This window comes from Microtus oregoni, unplaced genomic scaffold, assembly GCF_018167655.1.
Source record: "Microtus oregoni isolate MIOR12 unplaced genomic scaffold, Mior012 000011F_ref0000422, whole genome shotgun sequence".
In the NCBI taxonomy this organism is placed as follows: domain Eukaryota; kingdom Metazoa; phylum Chordata; class Mammalia; order Rodentia; family Cricetidae; genus Microtus; species Microtus oregoni.
The window spans coordinates 14,919,429-14,939,945 of record NW_024543070.1 but is presented as its reverse complement, the minus strand read 5'-3'; the positions used below and the strand labels follow the sequence as shown (position 1 = coordinate 14,939,945).

At 44.5% G+C, this 20,517-nt stretch overlaps 1 protein-coding gene and 1 long non-coding RNA gene across 6 annotated transcripts in view; one reads left to right on the top strand and one right to left on the bottom strand.

Moving 5' to 3' along the window:
• Arhgap26 (Rho GTPase activating protein 26) overlaps positions 1–20,517 on the top strand; it is a 398,682-nt gene that overhangs the window by 320,090 nt on the left and 58,075 nt on the right. The gene's annotated exons all lie outside the window — the stretch shown is intronic.
• Positions 12,754–20,517, bottom strand: part of LOC121453149 — a 54,629-nt gene continuing 46,865 nt past the window's right edge. The window contains exons 2-4 of the long non-coding RNA XR_005974977.1: positions 15,273–15,362; positions 15,143–15,200; positions 12,754–12,769 (exon numbers count right to left, since the gene is read on the bottom strand). This is a non-coding gene — a long non-coding RNA (uncharacterized LOC121453149). The remainder of the gene's footprint in view (positions 12,770–15,142; positions 15,201–15,272; positions 15,363–20,517) is intronic.

The following is a 20,517-nucleotide window of genomic DNA, read 5'->3' as shown; positions in this document are numbered from 1 at the left end:
GGCAGCACCAGAGTCTAGCTGGTCTGCAAATGTCAGCAGATCTTGTTAAAGCCTATTTCGTGTCTAGATTTCAGTCAAACTTCTTAGGGTAATCCAGAAGAGCAGAGTTCTTGCCCTTCCTGAATTAACACTCGGCTAAGAAGGGTAGACAGTGGCCCAGGGCAGACCCTGAATGGGACTCTCAGTTCATCAGTGTGTTCAGCGTCAGTGTTAATGGAATATCTGGTCTCATGCATTGGATGAAAGTAGTGAGAAACATGCGGTAGAGCCAGTGTGAGCCACGCAGGTGCTAGGGAAGCTCTCAGTAGATGGGACAAGCAAGTCTACATAATCCAGCATAGATTAATGCAGCCTACCAACAGGTGTGCTGGCGGGGGAGTTACAGGGTTGGCGGAGGCACTTAGCCAACATTTGGAACCAAGACATTTTAAACAGAAGCCCAGACTTCATTCTGGAAATGGATAATAAAGACAAAACATTAATCTAGACACAAATCTTCTCCTTCCACCAACATTAGTTACAAGTGGACTGCAGTTCTGAATATAAAATGTTAAACTACACAACTTAGAACCTAGATGGCCTCAACTGTGATGGTGGCTTTTCCATTAGGATGTCAAGGGCGTGATTTGTGAAAGAAAACATTGTTATAACTCCCTTTAAACTAAAACTTCCAAAATATAAAGCTAAGAACACAAAGAAATAAATTACAGACTAGGAAAAAGAAATATTTGCAAAACACATATCTTATAAAGGACCAGTATCCAAGACTCACAAAGATCTCATAAAACTCAAGGATAAGTAAACATCAAACACAGTTAAAATGTGGGCAAGAAATCTGAACAGATACCTCACCAGTGGTAAGTGTTCAGATAGCAAATAAGCAAATGAAAAAAAAATGTTTTCATCATCTGTCACAAGGAGATAAAAACCAAAGAAAAGATACCATGCAGTCATCAACACAGCCAGTATCCCAGAACAAAGGATGCTGGTGAAGATGGCAATGGTAGCAGCTTCTACTCGTTGCTGGTGTGAACACAGAGTAGCACAGTTACTTGGGAAGAACACTTGTGTGCCTTACAAAGTTAATATACCTTACCATTTGACCAAAGTCAGGCTTCTTTTGTTTCACCAAGTTAGTGGAAATCTTATAGACATAAACATCCACAGGGATTCTTAAGCAGTTTTATTCATAATTGTCAAAGCTTGGAAGCAATGAGGATATCTGTCAGTAGATGTCAGTGGATAAACTGTGTAGTGTCTCTGCCCCATGAACTGTCACCATTCACCAATAAAATGCCGTAAACTGGAGCCTGCGAATGGCTCCATGGGTGAAGGTACTTACTCTCAGATCTGAAGATGTAAGTTCAAACCTAGGAACCCACAGAGTAGAAGCAGGGAACTGACTCCAGAAGGTTGCTCCTACCTGCATATCCATGCAAAAGCACACTAAATAAATAGATAAACATTTTAAAAAATACAATCTCATGACCTGTGAAGCCACTGAGGAGCCTTAAATGCATATTGTTGAGCTGAAGAAACTAGTCTGGAAAGACTTCAACAGTGTGATACCAGCTACATGGCTTACTGAAAAATGAAAAATTCTGGAGTCTCTACTAAAGATTAGTGGTTGCCAAGGGTGCAGGGAGAGGGATGAGAGGGTAAAGATTTAGGGTCAAGACATTTTCAGGACATTGAAACTACTTGGCATATCACCTTAGTGGTGGATACAAGATACCCTGTGTTTATCAAAATCAGTAAACCCTATAGGACACAACGAGTGGATCCAAACAAACTAGAGGGCGTAATAATACTGAATCAGTGTTGCTTCATCCATCAGAACAGCATCCTACACCAAGATAGTAATACCCGGAGAAACTTAGGGTATTTATTCATAATTGTCAAAGTAAGGGAGAGGGGAAGGCACATGGACACTCGTGGTCTTTCTATAAGTCCCAGATTCTCTAAAATATAAACCTATTAACATGTAGTATTTGAAAGTACAGATTTTCCGTTTCTTTTTGAAAGGAAGACGACTGACTGCATGGAAACCCATGTTGAACTTGACAGGAGGCGGCTTCCAGCCTCTGCAGCCTCAGAACTGCCCTGCTCCACTCCCCATTCCTCCACCTGTAGGCCTTTGATAGAGGAAATGAGGATTAGGCTCTTTGCCGCCATCCTTAAAAGCTAAGTGCCCAGAATCTGGCTGTCCTTCACCCTTGTTCGGGGGCCCACAGGATGTGGTAGAATTGACAGAGAATGACTTCCAAGCCCTGACCTAAATGCCTTGCAGCTTCCTACATCATGCTCCTGGAATCCAGTGATCATGTACAGTCGTGGGTCCAGCCCTGAGCATGATAGTCTATCACAGAAAGAAGGCCAGTGTCTGAGCCAACCCTAACCCCTGGCCACCAGTCATCTGAATACAGCCACATGAATTAGTCTAGGCAAGATCAACAGCAAATCTGCTCATGGGTCTGCGATGAGTCACGTGACGTGGTTCTTTTAAACCATTACGTTTAAGGGAGGTTTAGTAAACAGCAAAGTTAACTAACACAAGCCCTGTCGTTTTATGGCCTCAGAGTGTTGTGTGGAACCGAGCTACCTAGGTAAGACAAATGGGTGGAAATGTTCTAGCTTGTAGCAGAGTGCCGTGTGGAGACTAACATCTCAGATTTTAGAATCGTTTAAAGAGAGAAAGTGTCTCATAATGAGATTCTAAGAAATCAAAAAGCAAAATAAAAGCTGGGGCTAATGATTGAGGTCAACAGCAAGAATGACTCAGCCATTGAAATGGAAAGTAGGAAACCTTAGGTTTTCATTCTGGCACCAATGTAGATTCACCAAAATACCAGCCCATATCTATAAACATACCCACCCCAAATCCTGGGGGCTACAGGAGAAATGGGACCAGTTCATCTCCAAGGATGGAGGATATCCAGTGCTTAAAGATGGCTCCTAAAGCCTCCTTCCACAGTGATCAAGAGCGTTAGTATCCACTCAGTGCCTGTAAGAAACTAGTGATATTTTAAGCCAAGAGCACACGCTTTTAATCCCAGCACTCAGGAGGCACAGGTAGGTGAATCTCTGAGTTTGAGGCCAGCCTGATCTACAAGAGCTAGTTCCAGGGCAGGCTTCAATGCTACAGAGAAACCCTGTCTCGAAACATCCCCCACCCACCCCCCAAAAATAGTGATATTTTAAGGATGTAAACAAATGCTAAATAAAAAGTAAGAGGATGCTCCACTATGGACATTACATGCCATATTAATGCTGCCAACTTAGAAACTCCTAGGCATATGCTTTCTTCACACTGATCGGATGGAAGGAGAATATTAAGACTGATAGAAGCCTGAAGGATGGGGGCAGTTGCACCAATGGCAGAGGCCGACTTAGGAACTCTGGCGGTGTAAGTGGTCCTTACCCCCCAAAAGTATCTCGCTGGGCAGTAACCTCACAAATAAGATGAATTTTCTCATCTTTTGATCTTAGCACATGTGCACATATGCCTTTCCTGATTATTGCCATTGACCTAAAAGATGTGTGCATGCTAAATGCTTGCAGTTTCTGCCGAAGGCAGCTGACCCCCTGTGCCAGGACCAGCAAGCTGTGGGCCAGCAGGCTCTGGAGAGAATACATGCACCCTGATTCTAGAGTGCTTTCTCTGAAGCACTCCAGGCTTTTCTGAATTTGGTTCAGTTGCTCTCTAATGAGATTTGAACCTTACTCAGATAACTTATCCAGATATCTCTGGATACCTTTACTTAGATTTTATGCATTTGGCCAAGTGCATGCAGCCAGCACCACTTGAATACCTACTGTGTGCATATGTTTTGAGTCATTTAGAAGCACAGGGGCAGGGAATGTAAAGAAGGGGCAGAAAGAGCAGCAGGGTGCAGGCCCTGGGCTCAATGCCAGCTCACCCCTTCCCTGAAATAAAACAGGAAGCAGGTGGTTTCTGCTTCTGCGGATTGCATATTCTTACAGAGACAGGAAAAGAATAAATGAGTTCTGTGAAGAAAACTCAGAGACAGTAAGGAGACACATTTGAAGGACAAGAGGAAAATGACTTTGTCCCTCCCTGAGTTTCTGCATCCACGAAGTGAGGTGATTTCTGTCCCTGTAGAAAGTTGGCCTGGACCTCACTCTCAACACCCCCCCACTGTGAACACCACCGTTGTTGACACTACTCTGGAGCCTGCTCTCCCTCTGCACACACAGCCTGTTCTCTCTGTTCCCTCAGTCCTGACAGACACTTTAGCTTTGGGGGAAACTACGACCCCCCCCCCCCAACTGTTTTGCTCACTCTCCCTCAACTCCCTGCTTAGAATCTAATCCTGCAGGGAGGGACTGAGTCACCTTCACCCAAGACCTCCTTGGGTAGGCACTCATATTCTGGAAAAACCTAGAAACCCTCAAATCCCATGGGCTACCTGATGAGAATATGCATAGCTGTTATTAGTTGAGACCAAATGATTCACAAAACAAATATATGCATTAGACAGGTGTTCATCAATGGCATTTTTAAAGAGAATTTTATCCTCGGTGTTGTTGTATGTCAAGATAGTTACACCAGAATGTACAGCGGGCTTTTCTCGAAGTGTCGCTATTAGCCACGTTTTGGATTGTGGATGACGGAGAGAGGCCTTCTGTAGAGAAAAGTCTTGCTGTCAGATTGAAGATTCTGCCACTCACTCACCTGTAGGCAGGGAAGGTCTCCCCAGACTTCTGCCTGCAAACTTGGGGGATTCATTTACACACAGCGTAGCCTTTTCCTGTGACTCCAACTTACTCCCTGCTGTATGGGACATATCTGAAACTTTGTTCTGCTTCCTTGGGCTCCCGGGGCTGTACAGGCTGCAGCTCCTTGAGTAGTTGATCACATTGTCTTTATGTGAGTAGAGAATATTATTGGCATGGTCTTCTGTCTTTTCCCAAGGTTGTCTTTTCTCCTACCTGCCTTTTCTATTTTCCTACCCAAGATCTCACTCACTAATCGGAAGCCCCACTGGGTTTCCCTTGCTTAGAGTAGGGCTTCCTGCCCAGTTGAACCTGGATTAATATGTTTGGTTATTAGCTGGCCGTCATTTCTATAATATAAAAGCTACTTGAGACAGCTCTTACATTTTGGTGGCCTAGGAGAATTTCTTTTTCTTGTACCAGAGCAGTCAGCAACATTTGGATCCCTAGAGCTTGTCAGCAGAGGAATGTCGGAGGAGCCTGTGGGGTCTCTCCCAGTGTCCCACCAGATCCCTGTTTTCTAGGAACACGGGAGTCACAATGGAAAAAAGCTTCACCTCACAAACGTTCTTTTCCTTTCTCCTTTGCAAACTAAAATATACAGTGTCTGAGTCTTTTCTGTAGACTTCCCAGTTTTATTCAGTCATCTGAAAGAGTTTTCCAAATCTGCCTTGACAGTACCGTGCATGCTTCAAGCCTCAGGGTTTATAATTATGGGTCTGAATGAATGGATCTCATTCTAAGTTAGCTGTCCTCGGATGCCTTCTGGCACCCTATTTTATAGGAATGTGGGTGTTAGGCATCTTCAGTCTGAGCTCTGGATAAGTTCTTTGGGGAAGGGGATTTGTCCTGGTTTTCAGGACTGTTGTGCCCCTGGGGGAACTTTGAAGGAAGCCTGCAGTGTAATTTTTTGTCCCATTTCTCCCATCATATATATCTATATATCTATATCTCTATATGTAATGTGAGGATGTTATAAGTAGATTCAGTCTCCCTTGGGTGGACTAAATTAACATTAAAGTATGTTTTTGAAAGAAGGTTAGTGAATATGGGGGCAGATGCTTCCTTGGATAGAGAAAGAGTCTCATGACCTTGTTTTCAACCGCTCCCTATCTAGAAAACTTTGTGGATCTTCCAGAGGCTTCTCTTGGTCTGAGTAACACAGGTCTTCTGGGACTGTCTTAGTTTGATGCAAAGGCTCAATGTATGGTTCTGGATCAGCATCCTGAGCAGCACCAGAAGCCTGCTAGATAGATTAGACAAATCCTCAACTCTCACACAGACACACCCTAGCCCGTCCAGATCAAACTCTGTGGTGAAAGTGCCCTGCAGTCTCTGCCTTATCAAACCTCACAGGTAACTCTGACCTTGCTAAGGTCTGAGGACCACCATGTTCAGTGGCAGAGGGCACGAGGCTGGTAGACTTCCCTGAGAAGAAATTTACAAGTTAGCTCATTGCAAAGTTCTTGGGGCTAAGTCTGAACCAGCCCTCCATTGGCTCATTGCCTGTGCAGGGGTGACAGTACTGGGACTGTCCCGAGCCCAACCCTGGCTGAAGTCACTACTCCTGATGCTGTAGGTGAAAGGCCACACTGCTTTCAGAAGAACACTGTTGAGTCACCAGGGCAGCATTTTCAGCGCAGCCCAGCCAAGCAGTCTTAAATGCAGACCTCATGATCATCAAAGAGGCTGGATGACTCTTAGTCTAGCTGATTCTTTCCGTTGATTGTTCATTGTGTGTGATATGATATTGTCAGAACAGTTCTCATGGTATATGGCACTAGAGGTAGATGCACACTCTGTACTCTTGCTTTTGTTTTTAATCTGTTGTGACACGAAGCAGCCCAGATTACAAACATTGAGACAACTTTAAAAGTGAAATGAAATGTCTAAGACGGGATTAAATACAAATAATAAAATGCAATGGAATTTGTAGAAGCACTCTCTATTACAAGATAGGCTTCAAGGTGTTTGTACAAAGTCAATCAACAGATGTACGTGTTTTCCTGGAGGAGCCTTGTCAAGCCACCCACCATGTTGTTTCTCTGGATAGTGCCAACTGGAACTACACTAATTAGGTTATAAACTAATTGAGGTCTTAAGTCTTCACCAGGGAATAATTTAGCCTCAGGAATTCCTCTGTAGTTTCTGACTCTGTGTTAATTTAACTGCCATTATGGCAAAATGCAAAACAATTTGTGAAAAAAAAATCATTCTGAAATGTGGGATCTCAGTCATTTACTTGTTAACTTTTCTTCTGGTGCCTACCAGCTTCCTTCACAAAGAAGCAGTGTGCTGGCTTCCCCAAATACTCTTTACAAGCTGAAGACAGCTGGTGGCTCCATGGATAGTGTCAAAAATGCTCAGAAGAAGAATAAAATGGCTGTGTTAAATGCTGCTCTGTTGCTTCTACTTGACATGTCTTCAGGGAAAAGGGATGGTGGTGTTCACAGAACAATAAGGTAGAGTTGTCTATCCAAGGGAACATTTGCAGTCCTAAGGAGAGACAATGATGTGATTAAAACAGCATAATGCAAAGAGGGTTTCTTTAAAATGGTGTTAGTGCAGGAGAGTCACATAAGACTGTTTAGAGCATGAGGGCTCGTGACCACCAACCAGTCGCCATCTCGAGGCTGAGAGGACATGGACAGAAAGTGGCACCTGTGATGACTGAGACAGATCGTCACCTTGACAAGGTCCGGAATCACCTAGAATACACACTGTGTGGAAGATACATTGTTTAGGATAATTGAGATGGGAAGATTCACCCTGGGTATGTGAGGGGTCATTCCACGGGCTGGGTTCTGGACTGACTGAAAAGAAGAAAGTGGGCTCGGCTTTATTAGTCCTAATTCTCTGCTTCCTGACTTGGCTGTGATGGCGCCAGCTGCCTCAGGCTCCACGTCCATGTCTTCCCCGCCCCAGTGGACTATATAGTCAAGCTGGGAGCGAGATATACCCTCCCTTCCATTGCCTTTGTCACTCCAGTGAGACAAATGTCTCATACAGGATCAGAACCACGAAGTGGGAAAAATTAGAGCCAGAGCTGTGGAAGGAGCAGAGGTCTGTATCAAGGAACAAAGCTATGAGGAAGCAGGTGGCTTCAAGGAACTGGAATACATGCCTGGGCCCCATGCTTCTCTCCTGTTAGTTTTCCAGGGAACCTTACTGTTAACTCAGGAAGCTCGACTGCTGAGCTCCATGCCCTGCCACTCCCCAAGAAGGAAGCAGGATGGAGAAGGTATCAAGTGGTTGCCCAAGCCATCCAGCAGTCGTACAGACTGCTCACCTTGACAAATGGCAGTGTACCAGAAGGTAGAAGAGTAGCCAGTGCGGGGCAGGGAGTCAGTGCTGTGTGTGCTGGAACCTCGCTCAGCGAGGAGGTGCACAGCAAGGTAGCTCAGCTCACCAGCCATGTCTCTTAGCGGCGTCAGTTAATTGGTCTATTAGCTGATCCGGGTGGAGTTGAGTGGTTTGGATATACAGCTAGATTTGAAAACAATTCATGTGCATTACGTAACACTACTTAGGCAAGAACCCATGGGTATAGACATCAGAAGGTGTGTGTACATGTCAGGAATTTTCCTGGGAAGGTAGAGAGGAATGGATCTTTCTGATTGTCTTAGAAGGAAACAAATGGGTAGAGAGTTCATGGTAGAAAGAACAGCTTTTCATTTCAACAGCATCCTTACATAGTGAACAAATTTATTTATTTTTAATAAGCGTTGGCGTTTTTTTGGACAAGAACTCAGTTAAAATACATAGATGAACTTAGTTTTGAAATCACCTTTTATTCGTTCTCTTAAACCTTTGGAGTGTGTCATTGTGAGAAGTGATTTTGTCTGTACCTTTAAACTGTGATCTGAGAGCAGCTGAACAACATGTCCTATACCAGTAAGTCACTGCTCTAAGGATTCTAGATGACATTCAGCCTATCGAGTCATTCATTCTTCCAGTGGCCCTGCGACTCCTCTCTTGGCTTGTTCAGTGTTCCAGGATGATAAGCAGTGGCTTGGAACAGCACAGGAAATCTGTTTTGGAGAAAACTGAGTGTTCTCAGGTAGTTAGGTGGAGTGGATTTAGTTAGACCTCTGCCTCAAGACTATTTCAGAGTTCATGGTTAAACTGGGAATCTGTAACTTAGAAAAGCAAAAGGTATATTTCACCGAGGCAGCTATTCACGAAGTCCTCCCAAGGCCTGGCCAACACTTCTTGATGGAAGCAGTTCAATTATCTGGAGCTATATATAGCACTTTCACCTGATCTGCAGTTCCTCATCTACATCTACCTAATTTCCTTAAAAAAAAAAAAAGCTTCATTTTTTAAAGTTGAATATATAATGAAAAAAAACCTTCACTCCTGACCTTTATGGAGACACCTTAGAGTTACTCAATAATAGTCAGCAGTTGCCCTGGTAACCTCAGACACACTGCTCAAATAACCTGCATTCATCACCATCCCCTGCCTTCGGCGCAATGAGATCACCTGCTTAGTGTTAATGGAAAGAGGACATTTTAGTACATTTTAACCCCTTCAGCTTCTCCTGCAAGGAGAGAGGTGGTGGTGTTTGTGATTACTCACTAAATGATTTTTGTTTGTTTCTTTCATGACTAAGGCACTGAAATCGAATGAAAAGCTCCCTAGTTTTTGAACAAAATGGAAAGTCTTGTTCATTCTGTTTTGTTCGGTGATAAACACACTTGCAGGCTAGAATTCAGGATGGATGTGACAAGTCTGTCCTCATTCGAGATCACTGAAATGGTAAGCAAAGCCCACTAACTCGTCTACTTTGACTTGAAGGACCTAGCTAGAAGTTGACAAAGCCAACGTTGAAGCAGGAGTGAGGTCTCTTCAGATGAGCTGGTGGGGTACACATCTCGGAGGAAGCCGACATCCTGGAGCTGGTGGGGTACACACATCTCAGAGGAAGCTGGCATCCTGGAGCTGGTGGGGTACACATCTCGGAGGAAGCCAGCGTCCTGGAGCATCCAGATGCTGTGTTCCACACTGCAGATTTCAGAGCGGGAACCCTGTGTGCTTCTGGGGCAGAAACAGTTCATCCACCTTCAATTGCAAATGTCCTCGTTCCTATTATTCTTTGACCCAATGTGTGAAAATGGAAATATGTCCTTCGTCATCCCATGGCAGCATCCACAACATTCAGTTGTCATAGTGAAAGCAGATTGACAGGAGGTCAGCAATCCAGTAAGAACCATGGGCATCCTGGAGACAACACCCACGGAATATTAGTGGTTGATGTGGTTGATGCCATCCTAACAGACAATAGTTAGATCCCATACTGTCCCCATGGAAGTCTTCAGACAGCGCCTCTCTCTCTCTCTCTCTCTCTCTCTCTCTCTCTCTCTCTCTCTCACACACACACACACACACACTCACACACACACACACTCACACACACACACACACACTCACACACACACACACACACACACACACACCAGTTGCAGTCTCTTTCCTTTCATTGTTTATCTCTCTACAGTACTTATTTTCATCTTGGTTTTTCCTGTGGAGGACAGAACCACCAGCGGGGTATTTGCTGCTGTGGTCTCTCTGCCCCCCGGAGCACTCACTAATCCAGAATCTGCAAGGTCTGACATATAGTCCCTTTGCAGTAGATTAGACACTTAATCAGACCCTGTTGCTGAAGTTGCTCTTCCAGGCTCTGTGGAAGAGTTAACTTGCACAGTTTGCTCAGATCCCTATTGCCCAGATGTGGAGACCAGACCCACAAGTGTGACAGCTCACTGCTGCAGTTTAGTAGGACAAGCAGCTCCGTCGTTTATACAGAGAGCCTTCATGTTGAATGAAGCATCTTTACAACTGTATATCGTGTGTGCAGGGTTCTCATCCCTCTTCCATCTGCTTTTATGTTGATGCTTTTCTTATGTGCGTTGGTTCAGCTTGCTTTAAGTTGGCGAGAAGAGTTCTAATTTGTGACCCACCCAGCTTTCTTAGCCTGTTCACTAAGAGGCTACCTCTTAGAATCTACCAATTATCCAGCACCAGCTTAGAAGAGATCAGACAGTGGGTTTCTAGTGGTTTTCACATTTCTAATACCCTTAAATTTATTTTCTTTGCATTAAAGAATGGTGTAGAAAGGGAGAAAATATCAAAAAGAATGGAAAACCGGAATCTGCCACTTGAATCCAGGGCATATTTAATGCCTATTCCTCTTAACATTTTCACAGGGCATGCTTACACAATTATCTTGTTTTTTTTTTCCTTCCAGGTAACAGTTTATTGATATTTGTAGTGGCAAAAATCTGTAAGACTTTCCTATATTAAGCCCTACACCAGCATCCTGTTAAATCGACATCTATTGACCATGGCATTGCTTCCTGACCTTCTGTAGAAGGGAAAGTTTGACAAGTCACACGCTACGCCAATAAATAGGAACGTCACCAATGCACTGCATTCCAGACCCACGTCTCTGTGTGAGGGTCTTTTTCTCATCATTGTCCATACAGAAATTCTCAATTAAATTCCCTCTTCTACACAAGCCAGTTTTGAAGTTCTACCCTGAGTTTCAGCATGAATCCTTTAGATCCTGTGCCCACAGCAACTACCCAAGTACACCGTTGGGGTGACACTAGCTCTCCTCACTGTTTTTCTTTGCATACCTGGCTGACTTCTCCAGGTTCTTCTTCCGCTTCTAGGAATGCCAGCTCCTGGAGCTTCTTTGTTTCAACTGTGTACCAATTCCAGGGGCCACACAAAGGGAGGCTTAATAAAACCAGCATTGAATCGATCCTTCAAACACAGCCAGCGCTGAACCAGAGCAGAGACTTGCTTAGCCGTGACCTGAATGCTCCTGTTGCAATGGTGTGAGCCAGCTTTCCACCGTATGCCCTATTTGTGTGTGTGTGTGTGTGTGTGTGGGAGTTTGCCTTATCCAAGCAAGCTCATAGTATAAGCCACCAAACTTGATGTGTATCATGAAAGATTAGTCCTCTATGTGCAAAAACATTCAGAGAAACCTAAGACCCTCCTCTAGGATCTAAATATGTCATCAGTATGTTGGCCCCCAAACAGGAGAGCAGTGTGATTTCACGCAGACTCCTGATTGTGTGCTGGAGAGCCTTATGCTTTGTTCTCCTCTGGGGTCATGTAGACCACAGCAGTTTGAAGTAAATAAGGAAAAGAAAGTGCAAACTCTGTTCAGTTGAGCTACCCCATGCCTTGCCACCTAAGAAGATGATAGCCCCATTTCTCTGTGAAGATTACTTTCCTATGTGCCACTGTGGAGCTCACCTGGTTCCACCTAGCAGCCAAGAGACTGAAAGTGCCTGGACAAAGCTGGGGTCTAATCAGGACCCTGGGGAGCCCTGCTCGGGTATTGCAGAGCAGAACATGTGTGCTGAGGTTCTGGGTGGGACAGTGTTGTCATGGAGGAACTTCAGGGGAACAGAAATACATAACATCAGGCTTTATGGGGTTTTGTATATGTGTTATGGGAGGTGACCCTTCTTTCATGTCACCTCATGACGTCCTCAGTAAAAGATGATCCCTTGGAACTAAGGGGGGCAACTTAGTTGGTCAACTGCTTGCCACTCAAGTCTGGGGGGAATTGAGTTCAATACCAGCACCCACATGAAAACCCGGACACAGTGGCTTATAACCTCGGTGCTGATAGGTGGAGGCAGGTGGATCACTGGGACTTGCTGGCCGTCCAGCCTAGCCTACTCGAGAGGGCTCTAGGTTTCAGTGAGAGCCTTTCTCTCAAGAAACAGAATGGACACAGATCCTGAAGAGGGACACTGGGGTTGACCTCTGGCCTCCACATGCCAGTATTATGCGCACTTGTATACACACACACACACAACACACACATACAGACACACGGGAAAAGGAAATAGTGACTCCTTGGTACTCAGTGTTTCACAGTATTGAGAGCTTGGTCTGTGGGATGTGTTGCTCACCAAAAGCTTTCTTTGAAAGGGGCGGATTACATGGTCTCTTAATGCTTTATCTCTTCAGAAGAAATGAAGATAGCATCTGCTTCATAAGGCTGCTGTAAGGTTTAAATGAAAAGTTTAAATTAAAAAGTTCTAGCACAAATGTGCTCAATAAAAGTTACTCGACAAAAATACGGTCACAGTCACTCTCCTAACAATGGCCAAGTCATTGATTGGTCTTTGGAGGTTTTACTGAAATGCCAGGTCCTGTTCGTGATGGATTCAGAGTCAAAAGGGAGGTTGTTTCCCAAGAACAACCTCCATCAGCATGACCAGACCAATCCCAGTTAGACTTCTGGCCATTCACACTTAAGCTGTGTGTAGCCAGGGCATCCACATCCTTCATAGCTTGAGTCCTCTTGGATTTCTGTAGGTCATAGGCAAAAGGGGTGGTTATGCAGCTCAGACCAGGAATACAGGAAGAGCTGTGTAAATGAGTCTAGGCAGAGCAGAAACTCCACAGAGGCAGGGCCAGTGGAAAGAAGACAGGGACCAGAAGTTTTTGATATATCAGTCCTCTTGGCATCCGAGGCTATGCCTGCTAGTTGTCTCTGGCTCCCTTTCCCATCCTTTGCACTTTGCCCCATAGCACTGCTTTCTCAGAACTTGGTATTGCCCGGACCCTGTGGGTTGCAGTGCTACCCCCCAGCTATACTCGCATTAGAATTCTCCCCAAAGCTTCTGGTGAATGTTCTGTTTCTTGTCTGTGCTTCCTGAGAAAGAGTCTAGTTGCTTGACCTCAGCTCTCTTCTGAGCCAAGTCACTGGTGGTGGCCAATCTATGGTCCAGTGGCTTTGAGGCAGGAGAGTTGACAGTTTAGTGGCCTGATGGGGCCTGAGGTAGGCAGAGACTGAGGATGCAGATAACGTATTTTCACCTAGCTATAACTTGGCTCTCCAGTGTTTTGGAAGTCCCACTCACGTGACAGGAGCTAGCTGCACTCAAGAGTGGAAGGGTAACTGCTAAAGAAGCAAGTTTCAGAAGAACTTTATAAAATGCCATTAAAAATAAGAAGTAATACAGAGTCCAGATAAAGTGCAAGGGTCTTCTTCACCCAGCAGCTCCTTTGATCACAGCTATATGACTCAACACTGCAAGAGTTGATTTTATAATCTCTATTCCTCCTCATTTGAGACATTACATTTGATATATTGCGCTTGGAAAAGTTGAAAAATACGTGTTACATCTTAGGAAATTTTCCTTTGATCTCAAGTACAATGTTAATAATTAAATTTTATTTGTAGAGTTATATGATAGAGAACCTTATTCTTTATTGCTGTAAGTTTTATACAACAATTCTTTATGGTATAGAATGGTAACTGGAAAACTTGAATGGGCACATGGCTAAGCAAAATCAATCATGTGTTTTCATGTTTTGTTTTTTTTTTTTAACTGGGGCTGCAGCAGTATTCTGTCTTGCCTTCCACCATGGTGAGCAACCATAGTCTCTACTGCCTAGGACCATTGCAGTCATCCCAGTGTACCAAGAGCAAAAAGTAGGAGAGAGTGGGAGCGTAACTAGGGGAGAAGGCTTTCTTGAGCCCTCCTTGGCTTTGGGGGGTTGAGGGCACACGCATGTGCATTCATGCGTGTATGTGTATATATGTGGATACATGCATACATGGAAGTCAAAGAACAACTGGGTAGGTCAATCTTTAAGTACTTTCCACATTTTGCCTGTAATTGGTTTGGGCCTTTGCCATGTAGGCCAGGCTGTGAGTTTCCGTGCATTTGCTGTTGCTATGTGGCAGCATCACTGGGATGACAGGCTTGTGTGGCTGCGATGCTGGGATACAAAGGCAAGTCCTCACACTTCAACAAGCCAAGTCCTCCGTCCAGTCTTTGGTTCTTTGAGACACGAGCCTGCTATAATCTTAACTGGCCTAGAACTTTCTGTTTAGATCAGGCTGGCCTCGAACTTGTGGTGTTCTTTCTATGCGTGCTTTGGAACCTGTGAGATCGTGCTGTGCCACCACACCCAGCTAACAGCGTATTCTAGTTCAAGGAGTTTGTTCTTCTCTTTCCAGTGTCACTGGAGCTTTAGTTTTTCTTTTCTGCTTGTATATTTGAGTTTTTAAAATTGTGTGATGCCAGAGTTCGAACCCAAGCCCTCACATAAGCTAGGCAAGTGTCTACCACTAAGGTGTACCCCACCCAGGCTTGATTCTTTTTATTTCAGTTATTCAGTATGTAAGTGCATTGCAGGCACCCTTTGTTTGACTCTGCTTTCTTCGTCGAGATTTGTAGATGGTGTGCTTGCTGCTTTTTTTGCTTGTTTGTTTTTAAGAAATTCAAGGTTTGTGGCAACCAATTCAAATGACCATTAGCTTCTACTTTCACAACAACATAGTTCTGAACTAAGATATGTGTTGTTTGTGCATAATGATACCATTACACGTTTAATAGGCTGTAATGTAGTGTAAACATACATTTGATGAGTCCCAGATAACCAAACTTTTCATCAGCTTGTCTTCTCACTGCCTTTGCCTGAAAACAGACACAAAGCTCATTAGTTAGGTCCTCACTATGCGACAAAATTCCTGACCAGAAGCAACTTACAGGAGAAAGGGCTTATTTCAGCTCACAGGTCAAGGGGATCCAGTCTGTCATGGCAGCAGGAACAGGAAGCGGCTGGTCATAGAGAATCAGCTGTTAAAAAGGAGAAAGATAAATGTTGGTACCCAGCTAGCTTTCTCTGTTTTAGGCAGTCCACGGCCCCAGCACATGGAATGTGCTATCCATATTTAGAGTTCTCACCTCACTTAATCTAATCTTGACCATCCCTCAGAGACATATTCAGACTTGTATCTGGATGATCCTAGGTCTTGTCATGTTGACAGTAATGCTAATCATAGGCACTGTCGTCTGTGCTTGTCTGTTAGAGATGAGTGTGATAGGGAGAGAACCCTGGATAATGGCAGATAACAGAAATATAAAATAACTAAAAATAGGACAGATGGGAAAGTTGAGATTCAGACAGGACAGTGAGCTGGGATGGGCAAGGAAAGCTTTGTGATCAAATTTGCACTTGAACTTGTATCTTGAACGATGGGTTAGATTCAGAAATGAGACAGCAGTGAGAGGTTAGGATGCAAGGACACAGGGCAAGCACAGGGACTGCTAACAGCTAACTTGGGGCAGGTGCCTTTTATCTGTAATATTGCAGTTATTTGTTTCTTGTGTCAATATGATTTTTACTTCTTTAGGCATTAAATCTGGGAAAGCCTTCCTATCCCATAATTTTATACTAGCCGGATCCCCATGGAGCATCTTCTCTCAATTTGTCTTGTGTAATTGACTTGCCTAAGATGTTCCCTATTTTCATCATGGTTTGCTTCACAGTCAAATAGGTCTCGCCATCTGGAACTTTTTTTTTTTTCTCCCACAAAAAGCCTGTTTCCATTTCTAAGTGTCCTAAGATCCTATGATATGCTCCTTGTAAGAGTTAACCTTTCTGTTTCTGCAATAACACCATGACCAAAAGTGACTTATGGAAGAAGTTTATTATGGCTTGCATTCCAGAGGGACAAGAGTCTCTCATGGCAGCCAGCAGCAGGCATGGCAGCAGGGGCAAGAAGCCGAGAATTCCTATCTTCTGCTGCAAGCAGAAAGAGGGAAGTGGGACTGGCCCATATAGTCTCAGAGCTCATGCCCAGTGATGTATTTCCTCCATCAGCATTGTACCACCTCGCCAAACAGTGCCACCCACTGGAAACCAAGTGTTCAAATATCTACACCTATGGAGGACGTTTCTCATACAAAACACCACATGTTGCAAAGAGGCCTCTTGTTGGTTCCCGGATGCTCAGCAGCTCGGACCCAAAATAATCTCACAGAAACCATATTATTTAAACCACTGCTTGGCCCATTAGCTCTAGCTTCTTATTTGCTAACTCTTACACCTTAATTTAACCCATCTCCATTAATCTGTACATTACCACAAGGTCATGGCCTATCAGCAATTTCATCACATCTGTCTCTGGCAGTGGCTCCATGGCTTATCTTTGACTCCACCTTCCTTCTTCCAGCATTCAATTTAGTTTTCCCTACCTTTCTCTGCTCTACCCTATCATAGGCTCAAAGCAGTTCTTTATTAACCAATGGTAATCACAGCGTACAAAGGGAAATCCCACATCAACCACATGCCTTCATCTGCTCTGCTTTGACTTCTGTGTTATCAAAGGTAACCAAGTATATTTGAAAAGAAGCTGTGTCGCTCCCTTTGTTGCATGTAACTACCCCAAACCAGACACAACGGAGTGGGTCTGATAGCTGAAGCTTTCCTCAAGGACTGCTTTCCTTGGAATCAAGCTGTCTCTCTGAGGCAACTGGGGCAGACCAGATTCATCGTGGCATTACTAAGGGGAGAGTAAAAATAGCCTTACAGAAAGGGCCTGCTTATTTTTACTCCACAGATAGAATGACTATGTTTAGCCTTCAGTTACTGGGCTCAACCTGCAGAAGTGCACTCGGATTTTATTTTCATTTCAATAGGCAACACCAGTTCTCTTTCTCGCACTGTAAATGAACGAGAAAAAAGTGTATTCCAGACATTCAGCTATAGCTGACACAATCACAGAGTGTCATGTGCTTCTGAAGTCACTGCCTAGTCCCCTGCTTCAGGAATGCCTGTTTTCTGGCTATCCGCGACCTTCCTGGGTCCTAAAGGTATGCTATTCCTCACAGGTTTCTGAAGACTGTTCAGTAGTGTAAACCTCTCCGTGTAGCATATCTTTAATGAGAGGTGACAGAGTCAAGACCTTTAGTGCTAGCCTGGGCAGACTTAGCAAGCAGGATTTCTGGTTGCAATACTAGCACACCTAATTCAAAAACTAAACGACTGAAATGGAGTTCACTGCCTTATAGCTGTGCTGAGCATGTGTCTACAGCCCCACGTGCCAAGGCCAGGGGCTCAGGTATTACATTTGAGAGCCAGCTTTCCTCTGCTTTACTCTTCTTTGATTCCTAGATGATCACTCTCAGCTAAACTGCCACAGAAGTGTGAGTTCAAAGGAAAAGAGAGAGGTTCCCATTCCAATAGCTTGGGCAACCACATGGGCCTAATTCTGTGCACCCTACAACCATCTTTGCCAGTGTCTGGGCAGAAGTGTGATGCTCTTTTGAGCTAGGTTTGAGTTGCCTATTCACCGTTGAGTGGGCAGGGCCTGTGAGAATGGAAATGGGGTAATCCTCAGAAGAGAAAGCACCAGGCCATGGGCCTTTCTTAGATCTGATTAGTGAAGGGCTTGTCTTTTCATCCTGGTAAAAGACTGTTCCCTTCTTCCCCTGTCCCTCAGTAGTCTCTTCATATTCTCTAAAATGTCTTTTTTTTAAAGTGCAGATGGTTGTTGCATAATATAGTTCTAGTTTGATGCCTGAATTCTTCAATAATATATTTAATAAATTAAAGCAATGCCATCTTCATTTGGAACCAGTTGATCATTTAAAAACCAAGTTTATGGTACCAGGCTTTTATTGTCAGTACCATCATAGATCATTAGATGGAACACATGGGAAACATGGTGTCCTGAAGCAGGTCACTTACTTTTAGTCTTAATGATAGTATTGTCATCTTAGAATTTGATTAATAGAGGAAAAATCTGAAAAGGACTGGCCCTTCTCTTAGGTAAGAGCCACAGATATGTAAGAACAGTGTCTCTTTGGGCTCTGCAACTCTTGGAACTGGGAGGCAGGCAGATCAGTGGTGGAATCTTCTGGGGGTCTGCCAGAAACACCAGGACAGCCAAACGCCAGCTTACGAACTGCATGAACATCTACAACACGTGGGGACGTTCTCTAAACCTTTGAGTATGAATAAGAACTAATTCTCCTGCCTGGAGCATACTGAGCTGCTGGAAAATTCCACCTTTGTGGTTGATGCCTGGTTCATAGCTCTGAGAACAGACCTTTCTCTGAGGTTGACACCAAGGCTCCATGGAAAGGATGCTGAAGACTATAAATACTCATAACTAAGCGCCAGTGTGTCAGGTACTTTGCATATACTTACTTAGTCATTGAAAGTCATGACGTATTATTTTAATACTCTGTTACATATAAGGAAGTGAGTGCTAAGAAGTTACTGAGCATACCTGAGAGTAAAAGCTGGGATCAGAACCCTGGCTGTTTAGCCTGTCTTAGTCCAGTGTCCCTAGCCTTCAGTTAGTGAAGGTCTTAGTGAGTTTGTAGGTGCAGATTTGCACAACTGGACCCTCAGCCACCACCTTGATTGCTTTGATGAGGTGGTTTGCTCAGGACAACTGCTGAACTTGGGTGTGTAAAGTAAGACTCTAAAGCAGCCCAGACACGCTGCCTTTCCTCGATCCTCCATTTTCTGATGTCTTTCAGATTCAGACAGTGAAGACATCTGGGGAGCTAGCAAGACCACGGATGATAGTGAGCAGTGGACGTGTACCTAAGGGCAGTCAGATGGCTACTTTTCAGGAGAAAAGGATGGGGGAGGCAGAGGCTGGCCTGAATAAGCTACAACAAAGGACAAAGACTGTAAAGGAGGAAATGAGGCCCTCAAGGAGGAAAGAGTAGGATGTGTGTTTACCGGCCAGCTCCTGTTGCCAGGCAGTGGCCTAGAAGTTTTATGTACATCATTCGGCTTCCGCAGCCCAGGGAAGTGTGCACCTGTTGTAAGTAGGCACATTTTACTTATGGGAAGCCTTGCACTTACGGGGGAAAAAAATGAATTGTTCAACACCACAGAGCTGGGAGGGAGAGAAAGAATTTGAAATGAGGGCTCTGTAAGTCTAGCTAGCAAGTCTCCTAGAGTCTTAGGTAACTGTCCCTCATCACCATGGTTTTTGGGCCACAGATTCTGAGGTTTGACAAGTGCAGACAGCAGACCAGTACAGCTCTGCCTATGCAGAGGCAGCACTGTTTCCCCTATCACAGAGAAGGCAGAGAAAGGAACACAATAAACAGTCCCCAGTCCCCAACACTTGATACTTAATAGATCCAAGCATCCACACTAGTTTGCTCGTCTCCCCTGCAGAATTCATAAGGTTCTGCTCTCAGGAAAGCCATGCTCTCATCCCGCTACCTCTCATGAACACCCGTGTATGAATAAGCATGCATGTGTGTGCATGTGCCTGTGGGAGACAGAGCTCACCCTAAGGTGTCATTTCTTAAGACACCGTCCACTTTATCTCATAAACAGCATCTTCCACTGGCCAGGAGCTCAACAGTCGTAGTAGGCTTGCTGGCTAGTGAGCTCCAGGGATCTGCCATCTCCACCTACTCCCAGTGCTGGAAGTAGGGTATATGTCATGATGTGAGTACCAGGCATCAAGTTCAAATGTTCACAGTAGGGCAGAAAGCACCCTTCTGACAGAGCTACCTTCCCAGCCCACAAACTACGTTTCTCATATGCAGAAGATCTCTCTCGAATTTGCCCATCTCTTCCATAAAGTAAGCAAAACCTTTCCCTGAAAAGCTGACTTCCTCATTAACAGGACAGTGGGGTGTGTGCTAGTGGGGTGTGGGTTAGCACAGCCCTCGTCTCTGGGGTAGGAGCCTTCCCAGAGCCCACTCACCACATTCCCATCCTATGGTAGGCTTGGGAACCGGGAACTGAACTCCATTTTGCTCCCTTTCTTCCTTGTAGTTCTTGGAATTCAGCTATCCCTGTGCCCTCAGGCCTGAACTTAGTTCAGTACTCTTGATAAGGGATGATTTTACTGCATGGGCATCGTATCTATTTCAAATCCTGCCCACCATATTCACACTCATCTCTTGCCAACAAAAACTGGGGCAGCATTTTGAAGATTTGCAAACCTTTTCAAAATGTTGGCATTCG